The sequence below is a fragment of the Dermochelys coriacea genome, chromosome 15, assembly GCF_009764565.3.
Source record: "Dermochelys coriacea isolate rDerCor1 chromosome 15, rDerCor1.pri.v4, whole genome shotgun sequence".
In the NCBI taxonomy this organism is placed as follows: Eukaryota; Metazoa; Chordata; order Testudines; family Dermochelyidae; genus Dermochelys; species Dermochelys coriacea.
Genome location: NC_050082.1, coordinates 20,845,779 through 20,863,859, shown reverse-complemented (window position 1 = coordinate 20,863,859; position 18,081 = coordinate 20,845,779). Strand labels below are relative to the sequence as shown.

The following is an 18,081-nucleotide window of genomic DNA, read 5'->3' as shown; positions in this document are numbered from 1 at the left end:
CTCAGATTGCTTGATGTACATTATAAAAATATAATGTGGTGGGGAAAGGGAGGTGATGAGACATTGCCATCGACAATGCAAGCGTGTTATTGTCTGTGATTCTCAATTGATTTACTAACAATGGATGAACCACAAAGATTTGGAGCAAGCTCTGAGAAGGGGTGTACAGTTCAGCATGAAAAAAAATAATTATTTAATTGTGATAACTTGGCTTGAACCAGGACCAAACTAAGGTCATTACCTGGGGCACCCAATTCGGTCATCTAAAAATACATGCCAGGTAAAGAAGACACACACAAAAAAGCCAAAAATTAGGGAATGTCTTGGGATGAGAAAAAGAGAGAGAGAGAGAGAGAGATTAGAGGAGGGAGAGAAGGAGAAAGTATGGATGGATAGAAGGATATCTAATGGGTTGGGAGATGGGGGGAAGGGAAAAAAGAACATAGGCAGGACTGGCTCTAGGCACCAGCAAAGCAAGCGGCATTCTGGCCACCCTTTTTTTTTGTTTTTTTTGTTTTGCTTGGGCAGTTGTGCTCTTGCAGCTTGGGGCGGCAAAAAACCTAGAGCCAGCCCTGAACATAGGAATGCAAGTCCTGGAAGAGAGGTTGAGAAAATAGTGTCCTGTGATGGGAAGAGAGCTATTATGGGTGGGAGTTGTCATGATAGACATGACAGAAGAGACATCACGATAAATGGTGTCAGAGGAGGGAGGGAAGATTTTGTAAAGGATATCTTTAGTGGGAAGGATGTGAGGGGAGACCAAAGGGAGAAAAAGACTTGGGACAGGTTGTAGGTAGACCTGAAGTAAAGGAAAAAAAGGGGGGTGGGGAGATTACACAGGAACTGGGAGATATGGTATAGGGGGAAAATGGGGGAAACAGAGGAAAGAGAATTGGAGAAAGAAAGCAGAAGTGGAAACATAACAAAAGGTGGGGGAGCAGACAGAGAAATGGGAGGAGTAACATGAATATAAAAGGGAAAGAATGAAAGCAAAAGGACAATCAGAGAAAGAAATAAAGAAATGGAAAAAGGAAGAGAAAAACACAAGGAAACATGCATTTCTTTAGGGCTATGGAACTTTATTTTGATTTTATTCATGCTGCTATATGTTTTCAGATGCAATCCATAAGGAATGAAGGGGACAGGAAAGGTGATGCACTGGGGAAATCACAGATAAGGGCCTGGCTCTGGGTTACAAAGGTTACTTGCCAGCAACTGTGGTTGCTAATTATAGCTGAGAGCAGATATTTGGAGGGCATGGGAAACATGGTTGTATGTACTGTAGGGAGGCAGGACCACGAGAAGGCAGGTGTGTGGTGGCACTGCCTCACCATACACACGAAACATCACGATGCAACTCTCTTAGTGTGTATCACAACTAGGTTTGCAAACATTACTGAGGGCACCCTAAATCTTAAGACTGGTCTTCTAAAAGGATGAGAACATCTGCCTATTGACACAGAAAATAACAGCAGTACTTTTATAAAAATAAATGAAAGTAATAGTAAAATAGGCTTTGTGTCTTGAGCTTGTGATGGTGTTGTCTAGTGGCTGCTCCACTGAGAGGATAAAGATAATGCTGCCAACTATGACAAATCTCCTTAGTCTGGGGGTTAAAAGTTACAAGTCTATGCATTTGGATCAGAAGGACCACAATTCTAGTCTTTGCTCACCTATGTGAGTGATTTATATGAGGACTGTATCTGAGAAACACACGATTTTGTTAAAACAGGAACTTCCTGCAATAAAGTTAGAAGATGACAAAGAAATGGCAACCCAGTGGTACAGAAAATGCAATTTTAGGGCAAATTTATTTTGGTTTTAAGACATGGGGCTTGTCTACAGGGGAATAACCCAGAACAGCCATTGTGGAATAGCTATTCCAAATGAATTCCCAAGTGGACACTCTTGTTCTGTGGTAAGAGTGCCTTTGTGCAGTTTAGCATAATCCAGGTGGATTAGGCTGCGAGTGTGGAATAGCTATTGCACTTTAAATTCACATGATAATTTATTTTACAAAAGCTTTCCTCTGTAGACAAGCCTTTAGTAATAGCCTACTACCCCAAAGTAAGCATAAGGTTTTTATCTATTACTGATGACAAACTGACAAGTCAGACGGATTCATAATTAATCCAGCATTTTGAATTAGTAAGAATGTGTTTAACTTGTTAGCGTGACCTAGTGGATAACTCACTAGAGAAAGACTTAGGAGGCCTGGGTTCTATTCTACTGCCACTAGCTTGGTGTATAACCATGGCCAAGTCACTTCACCTCCCTGTGCCTCCATTTACCCATCTATAAAATGGAGATGATACTAACCTCCTTTTTTAAATGCTTTGAAATCAATGCAGGAAAAGCACTATATAAGAGCTAGGTATTGTTGTTATTGTTTCAATCTCCAGGAGGTATATATGTGCATATATGCTATATTAAATAGGATGACAGATAGATGTATGTATACTTCACTCATTAACAATTTTCTCAATAAGCTTATTCATAGACAATTATATCTAGTACGATATATCTACAATATAGCTCAGAGATCTAACCTACAATAATTATATTTGAAAACACAAACTAAAGTCAGATTCTATTCTCAACCCATTTATACCAGTATAAAAGAGAAGCATCAGAACTAATGTCCTACTTGTTGGAGTGTGCATTTGTACATTCATAAATTGATCATTTTCCTTAATAATAAATCTTATTCTACAGTGTGGCGGACAAACATTCCTATTAGATTTTAATAAGGGATTACATGGTAATATGGTACATCCATTTACCAAATGATTTCCCATTTTCTTATGTCTACAAGTAATAATTATCTGGATTTAAAAAAAAATTCTTTGACGTGTGCCGAGTATTCCTTGTTTCCACTGTGGATTTTTTTTCACGTGGGAAATAAAGGGCCATGGGACCAGACAGCACATCCCAGAGTTCTTCTGACAATGTACCTTGGGAAGATTTGTATTAGAGATGTGTGGAATCTGCAGAGGTTTTATGTGCCTATCAGAGACAGAATATTTCATCCAAGGATCTCAAAACCCTATAAAAACACTTTAAGCTTAATGATTATCCAAATGGTCCTAATAATCTGTATCTAATCCTCCTCCTTTAAAGGTTCAGGTCTTAATAAAACAAAGATATCTGTGTATTTTCACTCTGTACCTTGGGAAGAAACGGGGGAAACGCATCTCCATAAATAAAATAAAATAATAAAATAATAATAATAATAATACTTTGTACTTCCACAGCGCATTCTGACCAGGACTTTCTCCTCTTGAGGATTTTGCATTAAATCACACAGACAACTGTGATATGATTTCTTATATACAGTACCCAGAACAGCAGCAGATTGTTCAAGGAGTCTATCACTCACTTATTTTTGTTTTACAAAATATGCACTAAAAGTGATTTTAATGATCTCTCCAACAAGCTGTCTGTTTAAGAACATATGGGATATGCATGAAATTGAATTACAGATTGAGCACATCTATCAAAGCCCCCAGTGGCAAAGACAGTTGACCTAGATAGATCCATAGTAAACAGTCATGATTTCATGAGAGAAACAATGGGAACATTTTGCTCTGTGATGACTCTGCATTAAACGCACACAAATGTATGCGTCATCCACAAAGCTTTTCATTCCATATATTACTACACATTAAACACTTCTGTCACTTGGGTCGGTTATGAAATCTATAATATTAATGAAGTACCTTCAGTTTTTCGTAATACTTAAATCCAAAGACTATGGAGTTACTAGAAAAATCCTGCAGTTTATTTCATTGGTAAGGAGCTCATTTAGCCAAGCAGTGAAAGAACATTTCTCCCTGTGCCAAATATAGTTTACTTACACTGATAAATGCGCTCTGCAGGCCTGCAATTTATTCTGCCATAGGCAGACCATAACTGCTGAGATCAGACTAATTTACCTGTTACAGAGATAAGCACCCTAATACTCTCTGCTTTAATACTGGATGTTAGTGAACCAGCCAACTTCTCATACTACTACTGTCTCTGAGAAAACATCATCCCATATAAGGAAGAGGTTACATTTTCCATTCATAATGTATGTATTTTAACATACATACACATAAAATATATATGTTAGAAACATATTTTAAACATGCAATGTACACACTACCCATCTTTATATATGCATATCAGTAAGCAACCAAATCAGAGCCTACATAAACTGCACACCCTTTCTGTATGCAAAACCTGCATATATGCATAGTGAAGGATCTTCTCCCCCAGGCAGATGGCCAGCACAAGAGCTATGCACAATTAAATACTACTTAAGACTTATTTTCGAGGCTTAAGTGTTGTATAGTTTCTGTGATGCCCTTTGCATAGGAATGAGTTTTTCCACCCTTTGTGCTGTGCACAAAACAATTAATGGTTCCTCTACCAGTTTGGCCTGTTTTCACACAAAACTGCCCTGGTTGTGTGCATATATCCTTATTTGTGTTCATAGAATTGCTGGTGCAATTTAGGTGCCTGTTTTTCAAAATTAAGTCTTAATGAGTTTAAAAAAAAACCCTGTACAAAAAGAAATGAAAATGGTTCTTATTGTGATTCGTATGTGACCATAATGAGCTTATTTTACGTGTACTCTCTCTCTTTGAGGGCTGATCTATCATAGTGTTAAAAAGCTTCCTATCTTTAATACGTAGCAGTTGCGGTTTACATTTTCAAATATACTAGACAAACTAATCCATACTCCCAAATCCCTCTGGCTATTATCAGTGAAAATGAGGCACAGAAGGTTACATGATTTGCCTAAGTCCACACAGTAAATCTAAGGATAGAATTCAGAATTCCTAGGTCCCAGGCCTGTGCTTAGACTACACACTTCTGCCTCATGGCTTGTTTTTCTGCCTAACGTTAGTTTATTTTTCATTACACTTTAAATTTTTCTATTTCACATTTTTTCCTAAAAATTCTTCCTTACAATATACCCTCCAATTATTTATTTTTGCCCTATCAATTTGGGAAGGCAACATGCTCATGGTAGCCTAGAAAAATATTCCACACAGAATATTAAGTATTTTTGTATTGGAATACCAATTATCTCCATGCAGACTTTGAGGAACGAGCAGAACAGAAGCACCTCTGTGCATCTGTAATTAAGAATCCTGATAATGAAGTTCACTCTCTTAATCACAGCTATCAGTGAACCGATTGCCAAGCCTGACTCAGAAAGGTTTCAGAGTAGCAGCCGTGTTAGTCTGTATTCGCAAAAAAGAAAAGGAGTACTTGTGTCACCTTAGAGACTAACAAATTTATTTGAGCATAAGCTTTCGTGAGCTACAGCTCACTTCATCGGATGCATTCCTTGATGAAGTGAGCTGTAGCTCACGAAAGCTTATGCTCAAATAAATTTGTTAGTCTCTAAGGTGACAAGTCCTCCTTTTCTTTTTGCGAATACAGACTAACATGGCTGCTACTCTGAAACCTGTCATAAATGGTGTGGGTTAACTAAGAAGTAGCTTCTCTCTGCCTCATATATTGTCACAATTCAGATGTCTGGAAGCAATGGAGCTAGAGCCCTTTTAATCTATATGAGATGGGGCTGCTTGTAGGTCATTCCTGAAGAAGCCCTCTCTTGGTTGGCCAGAGCCCAGATTTGTTAACCTTCAGGCATGCTGCAAAACTCATCTTTTCTCCTTCTTTGTTAACACGGCTGAGGAGAGCGTGTGCTGAGGTGGATCTACTTATGGGAAGTCCCTTGTTTATATTGATACTGTCATTTTGAATGTAGGGAATAGTTACCCAGAGCACTACATGAGTTTTGGTGAGCTGTATTCTATACATCTTAAGAAACAAATAAATAAACAAACACAATTGGTGAAATCTGAGCCCATTTAAGTCAATGGTAGTTTTGCCTCAACTTTAATGGGGCCAGGATTTCAACCTCTGTATTTTAAAATTTGTTTTTGCAAGGTTGTTTAGTACCTTGGGCAGAGAGAGGTGCTTTATAGCTATAATTTTTTATTATTACCATTACAACTACAATAAAGGTACTTAGGGCTAACATTCTTCAATACTTTCTTAAGCCTTCCCTGCATTAGCCCCACATGCTACATTTGTCTGAGGAAGAATGTAAACTGCATGGGGTAGGGACCTTATCTTTATGTGGCTAGTGAAGGGTACATTTAGTGAGCTCTGTAAACCAGTGCTTCTCAAGCTATCTGATGTGGGAGATCAGCAATTTTTTTTTCCAATGTGCGCGCAGACCGGCAGCTGATGGCTTGCAGACCGCCACCGGTCCGTGGACCACCACTTTCAGTAGCACTGCTGTAAACAACAGTAGTTGGGAAAGGATGATGCTGGAAAGGTATTTAGAAGAAAAACATCATGAGAGAGAAACACTAGACAGATGGGGTGGATAGATCTATATAAGCCATATGGCTTCTTTCCATCCCAAAATATTATTATGCTCCTGATTTATATAGGAACCACTTTGATTCCTCTCCAATTTGCTCTGAAGAGCAGAAAATTTCAGTTCTGTTTAGAGACCATGTGCTATGTATGAAGTCACATAGTACATACATAACCACCCTCTATTCTCAACCGTTCACCTTTACCAACCAGTCCTGGCTGGCTCAGAGATTAAACAGCACAAGTTTTAGCTCAGAATTTCAGTCCTGAGTCTACATATTTGAAATATGCACTTCAAAGGGGCCTAAGTGAGCTAGGCAACCAACTCCAGTTGATCTTTGATGTTTGCAGTGTTGTTGCAGTCTCTGATATGAGTTACTCCTGGGGGAATTCTGTGCCACTGCGCATGTGCAGAATTTATGTCCCCTGCAGATTTCTTTGCTTCCCCACAGAAAAATCACTTTCTGATGGGGAAGCAAAGGGAAGACACAAGAGCGGTCATGTGACCCTCCCCAGCAGTATCTTTCAGGGGCCCATGGCAGCCGGCAGAGAGGTAAATCACTGTGGGGCTGAAGGAGAGACTGGGGAAGACCCGGCGGATGGCTCTTATCATGCGCTGGGCTCAGCTGCTAGTCCCGGCTGGGCTGGGGAGGATGGGACTTCCTCTTCCCCTGCACGGCATCCAGGGCCGGGTCAGCCCCATCCCCCATATTTCTCCCCTGGCTGCAGGAAGCTCTTCAAACTCCCCCCTCCCCTGCTGCAGGGAGAAGGATCCCTGTACAGGGAGCTGCTCTCCCATCCGCGCAACCCCCAGACAACCAGACCCCCTCATACCCAGACCCTCTCACCAAGCCTCAACCCCCACACTCAGCGCTCCCCCTCCAAGCCCCACCCCACTGCACCTGGACCACCCTGATGAGCCACCTGCACCCAGATCCCCACCTCACTGAGCCCCAACCAGCTGCACCTAAATCCCCACCCCACTGAGCCCCCACACTCAGACCCTCCTGCTGAACTCTATTCCCACACATCCAGACCGACCCCCCTGCTGAGCCCCAACCACCTTCACCCAGACCCCTCTGCAGAATCCCATTACTGTTGCACTCAGAACTCTCCAACAAGCCCCCCACATCTGGATTCCGCACTGAGCCACCCAGAACCCAGATTGCCCCACACAAAACCCTCTCAACCCACACCTGGATCCCCCCACACTTGGATCCTGCCTTGCTGAGTCTGCCTGCCCATACCTGGTGCACCTGGCATGGATTGGCAGGGCCCTGGGGTGTTTCTGGGACAGGCTCGGTCCTTGCATTGTGTCAGGGTTGGGTGTAGCCTCACCGCTGAGTCTGTGTCCTGGGAAGAGCTGCACAGTGATCTCTCACCTTTGTGCAGCCAATGGCCTGTGCTCCCCAATGTCATGCTGGAGCCTCCACATTTATTGACAAATAAAATTTGCAGAATTTTAAAATATTGTACGCACAATTTTAATTTTGTTGGCGCAGAATGTCCTCGGGAATAATGAGTTGTGTGCAAGACTAGCCTTCTAAGCCAATGTAGAGTAATATTTTTGGCTCAATCTAAACTTGTTTAGGGACTAGATTATGAGTATCCCTTGTGCAGCCACAAAGTACCTCTTTTCCCATCTTATATGCTCTATGCACAGTCACTTGCAGTTATAACCACTGCACTCAGGGAAATGCAGGGAGAGTTCCCTTGGTGTCCCTCCCTGCGGAAGGGGGCACATTGCCCCAAACCAGGTGGGGCTGTAACTCTGCCTCATAGTACTGGCCAGGTACAGCAGCCAACAGAGAGAACTCTCCTAATGGATGACTCAGCTTTCTCAGTTTTTCTGTGCCCTGAGCCAGTCAGGGTGCAATTGTGCCTTGTTTTGGCACATTCTCTCCTTGCACTCCTTCTGGAGCAGTGCAGCACAACACCACCCCCAATGTGAGCAAATGGCTATATGCTAGTTTGGCCCTCAAAAGCCACAGCTAATCACTCGTGGGAAAGGTTCAATTTATCACCGTTTTCTTGTCAGATCTTGCTCTAGTTGAGGCTTATAGCTAGACTGAGTGCAGCGCTCCAGGGGAAGGTTCCAGAAGGACTGTGCCTCAGGAACCATAATCCCTTCCTGAGTTGCTAGGTAGACAGAGGTAGAGCACAGGTTGCACCAGTCATAAGTCCCAGCCTTGCATCCTCCCCAGCCATTTCAGGCTGAGGGATTCATGAACTTCCCCAGACACACTGTCCACTAGGCAGGCACAAGATGGCGGAGAATTAGATGCCAGAGAGTCAAAACTAGAAGTGGTTAAAATTTTTTTTTTTTTTTTTTTTTTTTTTTACAAAACTGAAATTTATTGCTACATTGTTAGTTTTAATTAAAGAAATAAGAAAAATTGACAAAAATCAGGGGGAAAATTGTTTTTGTCAAAAATTTACATGGGCTGGGTGGGAATAATTTCCTGACGAGCTCCAGTGAAAACTACTGCAAACAGCAATTTTCGCCCAAAACCTCATAGGAATTTAGAGTACACTGAGAAGATGCTTCAGTGACAAAGCACATCTCAATGTTTGTCTGCATGTCTTAATTATTCATTTTCTTCTGGGGAGTAACATTTGTTCACCAAAAAATACACTGTTCATGAATTCAAATGTGGTTTTAAAACAAAGCATTTTAATGTCCTTTGTGGGTCACTAGCAGAGAAGCAGCACGACTGTGCGGTCTGCTTTTAGCAGCTCGGCAGTGTGGTGTCAGAGATAAATGAATGTGAGAATGCTATTAGCATGTCTTCCTACTGAGATGTTACCTGGTCATATTGCAGTGCTTTGTGGGACAGACTAGCATATTGAAGGCTCAAGCGATTCTTCTCTTGCACAGCATCCTTCAGTTCATTTTCCTAGAACAGAGGAAAAGGTGTTATAGGCCACTCTGACATTTTTTTAAATTGCATGTATCTTAAGTAATCAATGGGTGTGCTTTATTGGATATTAATACATCCCTATGCATGCAGTCAAGCACAAAGCCGAAGATCCTGAAGGTGCAAAACCTGCAGGGCTATTATTGACTATAAATGACTGACACCACATTTTTCAGTAGGGAATTTGGAGTTGGTAAAGTGGGTGAATCTGATTAAAGACACAGATGAAGGGACATGACTTGACTCCACAGACCAGACAACTGAAATACACAACTCCCCATGGTGTTAATGAAGAGCCCGACCCTTGCAGCAGCACGACTTGAAGATGGCAAGATCCTTGCCCTAGCTTTTCCTGAAGAACCAGAAGGGAAGAGAAACCAGCAGGACCCTCAAAGTCAGAAGCTCACAATACACCACAGCTACAACAGAGAGTCAGCAGCTACTGAGGATTCTCTCCATTTTCTACTATCCACTTACAGCACCTGGATACCACAGTGATAGGCACTTCAGACATAAGAACAGAAAGATAATATAGCCCCAGATATTCTCTACAGCTGTAGCTAGATATACCAGCGGGCAACACGGCTGTAATGGGATCCTCGGTGGGCCGAGAAGCCTAGCGGTTAGTGTCTACTCAGTCACGGGGCAGTGGTAGTGGAGACCGGGTCCACCCACTCCACCGGGCTCTAGCAGCATTTGGTATCCAGGAGGGGCCCTTTGAGCTACCTTCTGTGGGCTGCTTCCTATCACTGCTTCCTTCCCTCAGCTTCTGGTCCCAGATAAGGGGAAAAGAAAAAGTGAAAAGGAAACCCCAACTGCCAGCCTCGGCTGGGCTCTGCTCCTTCAGGGAGACTTCTCCTGCCCCTTGCGGAAGGAACCTTCAGGGTAGGTCTCCACTTCTCCCCAGCCTCCCCTTTCTGAGCTGGGCTGCTCTCTTTTCAAGGCTGCCTGCTGTTGGAGCACGTTCTGGAGGGTTGGAGGGGCAGGGCTATGTGGGCCCAGTATCGTCATTTAACCCCTTCGGTCCCAGTGTGGGGTTTGTATACCCCATCACAATGGCACTATAAGGAGCATGAAATAAGAAGAGTTAACAAACCACAAAAGATTAGGTGGTTAAAATTCTGTCTTTGGGAACAAAAGAGGCGATTTCAGGTGACATAACTGAGCATTTATGTAAATCCTAAATCAGGCAGGGTCCTCTGCCTGTTCTGAAAACCTCTCTTTTTGCAGGAGTTCAAGAACAGTGACTATATGAAATCAAAGTCTCTCAGAGTCATCCCAAGGAAAATGACTGCTGAAAGCATTTCGGCAATGAGTGAGACTTGACTGAAAGAGCTGGGTAAAAAAAGCAGTTACACTGCTGTGAATTTTTCCAGTAGAGTGGATTTTAGATTCTGTTCTTTTATTAATAAAACCATATAAAAGTACAACACATTCAGTCATTTCAGTTATTTATTTTTTAATTTAAAAAGCTAAAGTAGGCTGACGTTAACCCCTCATGAAAGTTGCAATCTCAGGGCTAACTTTAGGATTTTTGCTGACCTACGTAAAATGGAACTGCCTGACCCACAAGTTTTCATTATGACAGTGCCAACTGAAAATTCAGCTCAAGTTAGACAAAAGAATCATGAGATTTGTAAACCTCTCAACAGCCCCACTGGCTCCCAAACGTGGCTCTTTGAAACTCCACTGATCTGCTTGGCACACAGAGCTCTTCTCACTCTACTTAGGTATCAGGCAAAGCAGCTGGAATAGAACTGCTCAAAAGTTTTCACACACAATATATTGTTTTGTGAAAATTTCTTTTAAAAAAAGCACACTTTCTGTGAAAAATTCTTCCAATTAACAATAATTTCCCTTTTTGCAAATTTTTCACAATATTTTTAACCAAAGATGTTTTGAAATTTCAAACAAAATCATTTTCAAAATCACTATCATTTTTTTTTATTTACCAAAAAACAGATTTTCAATAAGATGCGCTTTTCAGTAAATAAAAAATTCCATTTCAAATTTTTTTCCATGATATTTCTACCATACATTTTCTTTAAGCAAAATCATTATCCATATTTTTTGTTTACCAAAAACCAGGTTTTGAGTAAGAGAATGTGGTTTTCAGTAAACAAAAAATGTTGATAACAATTTAGTTAAAAATGCCAGTTAAAATAATTGCAAAATATTTCACAAAAAATGGAAAATGGGTCCACTTCGAATTATGTAAAATGGAAACAACTTTGGAATTTAAAATTTTGCTTTACATCTCCTTCTCTCTCTCTCTCTCTCTCTCTCTCTCTTTCCCCCCACCCTCACCCTCTTTTACAACCTGCTCAAAGTTGCAAGCTGGAGGGAAACGGGACTAAAAGAAGCCTAACTGGCTTCCATACTATGTGAAAAAAACTACTTCTATTGAGCTTCCTTGTGCTTGGTTGCAGCCCACAAACACAGCAAACCTCAAGCAAAGGCTGAATTTGAAAGGGGGTTGATACTCAGTGTAATTAGCACAGCTAATTTTTTACATATTAAAATATCATCCTGACTCTCTCATCCCCAGCACAATTGTAATATGTTTTCTCCTGACTTTTCTGAAGCTCTCCTCTGGCTATTAAATATCGACTGCTACTATGTTGAGCATAAAAAGAGAAAGGCTGTAGTTTGCAGAGTATTCAGTCTCCTAGGTGCAGATGCATCATCTCACACATAAGAAGCTCATTAATTATAATTTCTCAAATTCTGTTCAATCCATTGATCAGGATGCAATTAAAAGTGGCAGTCATACTCTGTGGGATGCTAGACAGTTCTGGGGGGCAAAACAAGGAGAATTTTATAGTTTGTGTTCCATTTTAAAAGCTGTGAACTAAGTCCATACGTATTTTGAGGATATGAGCAAACTGCACAAAAATAGAACAAACCCTTGGATATGCTTTTTTTTTGCATTATTAAGCATTAAAAGTCATTTGTACAAAACCATAAATTTGCACTGTACTTTACAGAGAATAAGACGTGTCACCTGCTCTTTACATTTTATAAGTCTTACCCTGCATCACCAAAGACGGATGGAGGTTTGCCATTGACTTCAGTGGGTCAGATTCTCAGCTGGTATAAATCAATATTGCTCCACGGACTTCAATGGGACAACTTAACAGCAACTGATGGTCTAGCCAATGAGTGAAGGATCTGACCCTAAGACAGCCATGTCAAATGGCAAAATATGAAGTAAAGGAAAACAGTTCAATGGAGGGAGAGGGTAACATGCCTTATCCCAGATAGCTTGTGTCTTCAGCAGAACTGGATTTCAATATATAGTTTCAAAAGGGTAAAATACTGGCTCCACTGAAGTCAATGGAACTTTTGCCATTGACCTATAGAGTCAGGATTTCATTCATTTAAAACCGGAAGGAACTGGTAGTCTGACATTGAAATTAATGTATTACCAAACACATTTTTTATGTGGCATAGATAAAATCGTAATTGCTGTAAGATTGTTATGATCTAATATGATCTCTTACATAACACAGGCCAAAAAACCTCACCCAATGATTTTGGCATTGAGCCAATAACTTCTGTTTGAGCTGTATCATATCTTCTAAAAGGAGAGCGAGTCTTGATTTAAAAACTTCAAGTGACAGAGAATCCACCACATCCTTAAGCAAGTTGTCCCAATGGTAATAGATGTCACTGCTAATATTTGTACCTGATTTCCAGTCTGAATTTGTCTAGTTTCAGCTGCCAACCACCGGATCCTGTTACACATTTTTCTGCTAGACTATAGAGCCATCTAATTATGAGAAATCTCTGCCCTCCCATAGGTACTTGTAGAATGTGTTCAAGTCACCCTTACCCTTCTCTTGCATAAGCTAACTAAAGATTTGTCGTTTAGAATAGCACAGATGTTTGTCATACATATTGCATAAAAATCAAGGCAGTTGGACAAACTATGAGCAAATTAAATGTGTAGTATAACACTGGTTACTGCAGCAGACACTTAATCTAGTCTTTAAAATTATTATTACGAGGAAATCAGGCAGAAATAAAAAACAAAATGAATGCAAAAACTAGGCCAGCATGCTTCAGACTGTTTTAATTCTCCAGAAGGGAAACTGGTTTATGAGACAGAGTGCAGAGCAATTGGGCTGGCCCTTAATCCTACCTGAAGGGAGATATATTTTATCACGTTATTTGCAAGGATGAACTAAAATAGGACAAAAAATAACTCTCTCAGTTTCACTGTACCTTAGTTCTAAGCTATTTGTTTGCACTTACATTTGTTGTTCACTATGGTTGTCATTCCTTTCACTGATTTGTTTTATGGAATAAGTCGCCTCATGACATTTGCCAAAATAAACAACCGCCCCTGCTTCCCATCACAAATACAACTTTAGGGATAAAGAATCATCTGTGACAGCAGCATCTGCTGGCAGAATTCTAGCCTGAACAACATATAGAAAATAAACCAGGCCTGGTCTACACTTAAATTATGTCAACACCCGTGACCAATGCCGCTATGCTGACTTAGTCCCCAGTGCAGACATGGCCATGTTGACGGAAGAATGATTCTGTTGATGTAGCAGCTAGCATTGTTCGCAGAGGTGGTTTTCCTACATCAATAGAAAAAACCCTTTGTCAGTTCAGGCCACATCTACACTATGCCAGCATAACTATGTCAACCTAGCTATGTCAGTATAGTCTCCAGAGTGTAGAAATACCCACAATCACAACAATCAAGACACCAAGATGCTTACGTCTTTTCCTGAAATTTCTACAGTGATGATATCATTTATTTATAAGCTTTCTGACGGTATTCATCTCGGAAGTATAGGTGCACCACACATACATCAATAGATGTATTCTTACAACACCTTTATCTTCTCTCTTTCAGAGATGCAGAGCAAAGGCACAAAGAGGTTAAATGACATATCCAAGGTCACACACACAAAATCAATGGCAAAGCCAGGAACTTCTGAGGTCTGGTTAACACTTAAAATTTAGGTTGACATAGTTGTAGGGCTCTGGGGTGTGAAAAATACATATCTCTGAGAGCAGTAACTTTGCCAACCTAACCCCTGGTGTAGAGGCAGGTAGATCAGTGGAAGAATGCTTCCGTCGATCCAGCAAATTACAGGAACCACCAACCAAATCATTCAATACTCCACCTGGATGTCACTCATCAGTTCCCCTTCAAATGCTCCACCACCATCACTCAGAACCTACACCTTCATCCTGAAAAACCAACACTTGGCCTTAACTCTGACCATATTAGTAGTTACGTGGTACGTCCATGTATTCTGAAGATTAATATAGCACTGGTATGGCTTTTATAAATTACACGGTTCGGAGCTCTATTCTTTGGTTTGGACTAATCTGTATTAAGTGAGGTGGGTGTCAGATAACAAATGGCAGCTGAGAGACATGTTTTCCTATAATAGTTAGAATAAGTTTTGTTAATGAGTAATCTCTGTTGTTAGCACCCAATGTACGTAAATGCACAATCAATTTGTTAGTAATTGTTCCAAATTTGGTGGTAATTTTTTATATAGAAATTTCAGAACTGAATTCTGGATACACACACATAGGGGCTATACACTCATGCATGTGTGGTGTGTGTGCATAAGCATGCACAAGCTGGTGTTTTGTATTAATTTTGGAGTTAAGGTTGTGGGTGGTAGAAGAAGTAGCTGAGGTTGAGAAGAGGTGGGCATCAGGGTTGATAGTTATTCACACTGCTAGCTATCAACATTGATACATATGCCCCCCCTAGCGTTCTGACACATCTCATGCTATCCCCACCCACACTTCTTTGCCTTCAAAGGGTGGCACCCCATCCCCTGCACATTCCCTGCTGTATCCCATTCCATCCATGCCCCAATCATCCCCATGCTTCCTCTGTGCATAGCCCTCTTCCTCTCAGGTGACTGGTCAGAGCACAGACCCTCACTACAGAACACATTCATTACTAAATTCACTACATTTTTAAAAAAATGTGCTTTGCTGTCCCTGGATGGAAGGCCACATGGAAATTAAAACTATTATTATTACATGTACCCTTATTATTATGTTTACCCTTCAACTCCTTAATAGGATTTTTGCAACTTGTGGGATGTGCTTGGAACTTTGGAAAAATATATGAACCTGAAATGTGTTGGGGAAACACTCTCAGCCAACAACATAAAACGAGCTGCCTTGCCAGAGTTTTTTCACGGTGAATGCACTAACTTTAATTTTTTAATTTCAAAATACTTATTTTAATGCTTTTGTGTCTTTGGTATGGTCAGATTGTTGACCTTGCAGGATGAGACACAGATATTGCATAAGGGCGCAGAGAAGTATTTAGATGAAGTATGCATCTCACTAGCAAATCTCTCTAGGATGTTCTTATGGGCATTCACTATGAAACTTCCACAGCCTATATAAGTTTAGTGTGCTGGGAGCATAAAGATGAAGAAGAGTTAAACAACCATCACGCCTGCAATGAGAGTTCTGTCTATTCAAGAACCTGACACACCAACAACCCACATGATTTTTCCCATGATAATCTCACAGTCTGTGCCAGCACACAGTATTTCTAGGCCTGTTTTTTCCTTCTTTCAGTCTGCCCCTTCTTTAATGGGTAACAGGTACAGACAACGCCTTTTACACATAAGGCACAGGGACTTAAACAACTACAAAATGTCCATAGCATATACAGAAAAACATATACATGTCTCATTTCTCTCACTGTATCTACCACCAGAAAACATAACTAAAACAGAAAGTGCGTGTAACTACCACGGTTGCGATTCCAATCGTTCTCTACAGTGACAACGTCAACCATTCTAGCTCTTATAAATGCTAATTCCAAACACAGCTCCCTTCCTTTACAGCCTCCTGCTGAGGGGGAAGAAGGTCAAGAAATGCACCAACACAAATGACAGACAAGCTGGCAACAGGTCAGATACGTCCTCCTCACCTCTAGCTTGTCACTCAGGATCTTCTGTTACCTACAGCCCTACCCTCGCTTGTACCAAGTTATTTTGCCAAAAAACCCTAAAAGAACCGTGCAGAGAGAGGCTGATCTGAGTGTTGGGCTTGAAGAAGATACGTGCGATTAGTTTAGGAGCTTCCATAAATTGGATTCAGGGTTTTCTCCACTGCTTGCCAAACTGACAGCTACCCAATTCAATTTAAAATGGAAATCTGTTTAAAATCATTCTAGTCCCACCCCTTCTGTGTTTTCCTTTTATACAAATAGCTTTGGGATGCTGCTGATTCTGGGTTTTGTTTTGTTTTTTTATTTATTTTAAACTAGGGAATTCCCCCTCCCCCTGACCATTTATTCACAGTGCATATCGTTCTGATAATTTAATTAATATAGCCACATACTATCCCAGAGTCAAATGAGGTCTAATGTTTAACCTATTCAAGTCATTCTCCCTCAGCTGTTGATAAAGATGATTAAGAACTCATCAAGCCAATACTCCAAGACACTGTACATAAACATATGACAAGGAGAACACTGATTAAATGTTACCAGACTAATGTGCAAGTAAAAAGAAAACAGTCTTTCATGCTCCCAAAGCAACTTCTCATCAGCTTCTGCAGTCTTGACAAAGCGTTTAAATTATTAGCCAAGCAGCCTGTTACCCCTTTCTAATGATGTCTTTAAGCAAATATCCATTTTAAAAACCAAGGAGTTGAAGCAGCTTCCATTATTACTCTGATATAATAGAGAATGTGCATCCAAAATTTTTGCAAACAGGGAGATGAATGCTGGAAATTAAAGATAAGAGAACAAACAATAGAAGCTTAATTTAGAAATATCCCCTCATAGAAATGAAAGTATTTGCTGTGACAATGAGGAACAGATTAGTATCAACTAGATGCAAAAAAAAAATCTGAAATTTTTTTTTCTAATAAAAGTAGATACTACTGTATGGAGCTTAGATTTTACTAGCTTAAAATGAGAATTCTTTCCCTATTTAAAAGTGAGAAACACCAGTCATGCTTATGTGTATTATCTGTGTGTTCGAATGACACATGCCAGTGCCACATATGGAACCTTCCTCAAAACAAACAAATCTGAACACCAATCTTTAAAATATAATATATTGAATAACAGTCTTAAAAGCGAAGGTTTTTCCAGCTGAATGCAAGCAATGTTCTTGTTGTTCTCAAACAGACATGCCATTTTAAAAACAAGCATATTTTACATGTGACCCTTTCGGAAAAGTAAATCTAGTCGGAAAATTAGGACTCCCCCATCCTCGCCCCCACCCATTCCCAACATTGTTCCATTTTTAACATAAACTTGTTCCATTTTTAACAGGGGACTGCATAGCTTTAAACATGTATACTCAGTAGCACCCTGCACTAAATACGAGTCCATTAAATGAACATACATGTATGCAAAATTAAAACAAAAAAAAGGCATTACCTTATATATCAGCTGCATCTTTTAAGCATAGAAACGAAAGTAAAACGTGTGTTCAGGTTTGAAATACAGCAAAACTAGAAATTCCCTCAACAGATATGAGAAGGACTGACTATGAAAATTCACAGTAGGAGGATGACTTCTGTAGATTTAACACAGTCTGACACTACTGTCTGGGTAACAAGGTTCTACATTGCCTGGAGTAAGGCATCTGTTGACTTGTGTGCTAGTTTGCTCATCCATCAATTACTTTTATTTTAAAAAATGATGGTATATACTATTTTTTGTTTATTTGGGGCTTTTTATTTTTCTTAAGACAGTTTAGTGTTTACAGGTGACCTGGACTGGAAATATTGGAACACTCGCTGATTATAA

At 40.4% G+C, this 18,081-nt stretch overlaps 1 protein-coding gene across 26 annotated transcripts in view; it reads right to left on the bottom strand.

Moving 5' to 3' along the window:
- RIMBP2 (RIMS binding protein 2) overlaps positions 1 to 18,081 on the bottom strand; it is a 293,820-nt gene that overhangs the window by 117,472 nt on the left and 158,267 nt on the right. For all 26 annotated transcript variants that reach the window (XM_043497940.1, XM_038373954.2, XM_043497944.1 and 23 more), the window contains one exon: positions 9,195 to 9,284. The gene's annotated coding sequence lies outside the window, so the exon portion shown is untranslated. The remainder of the gene's footprint in view (positions 1 to 9,194; positions 9,285 to 18,081) is intronic.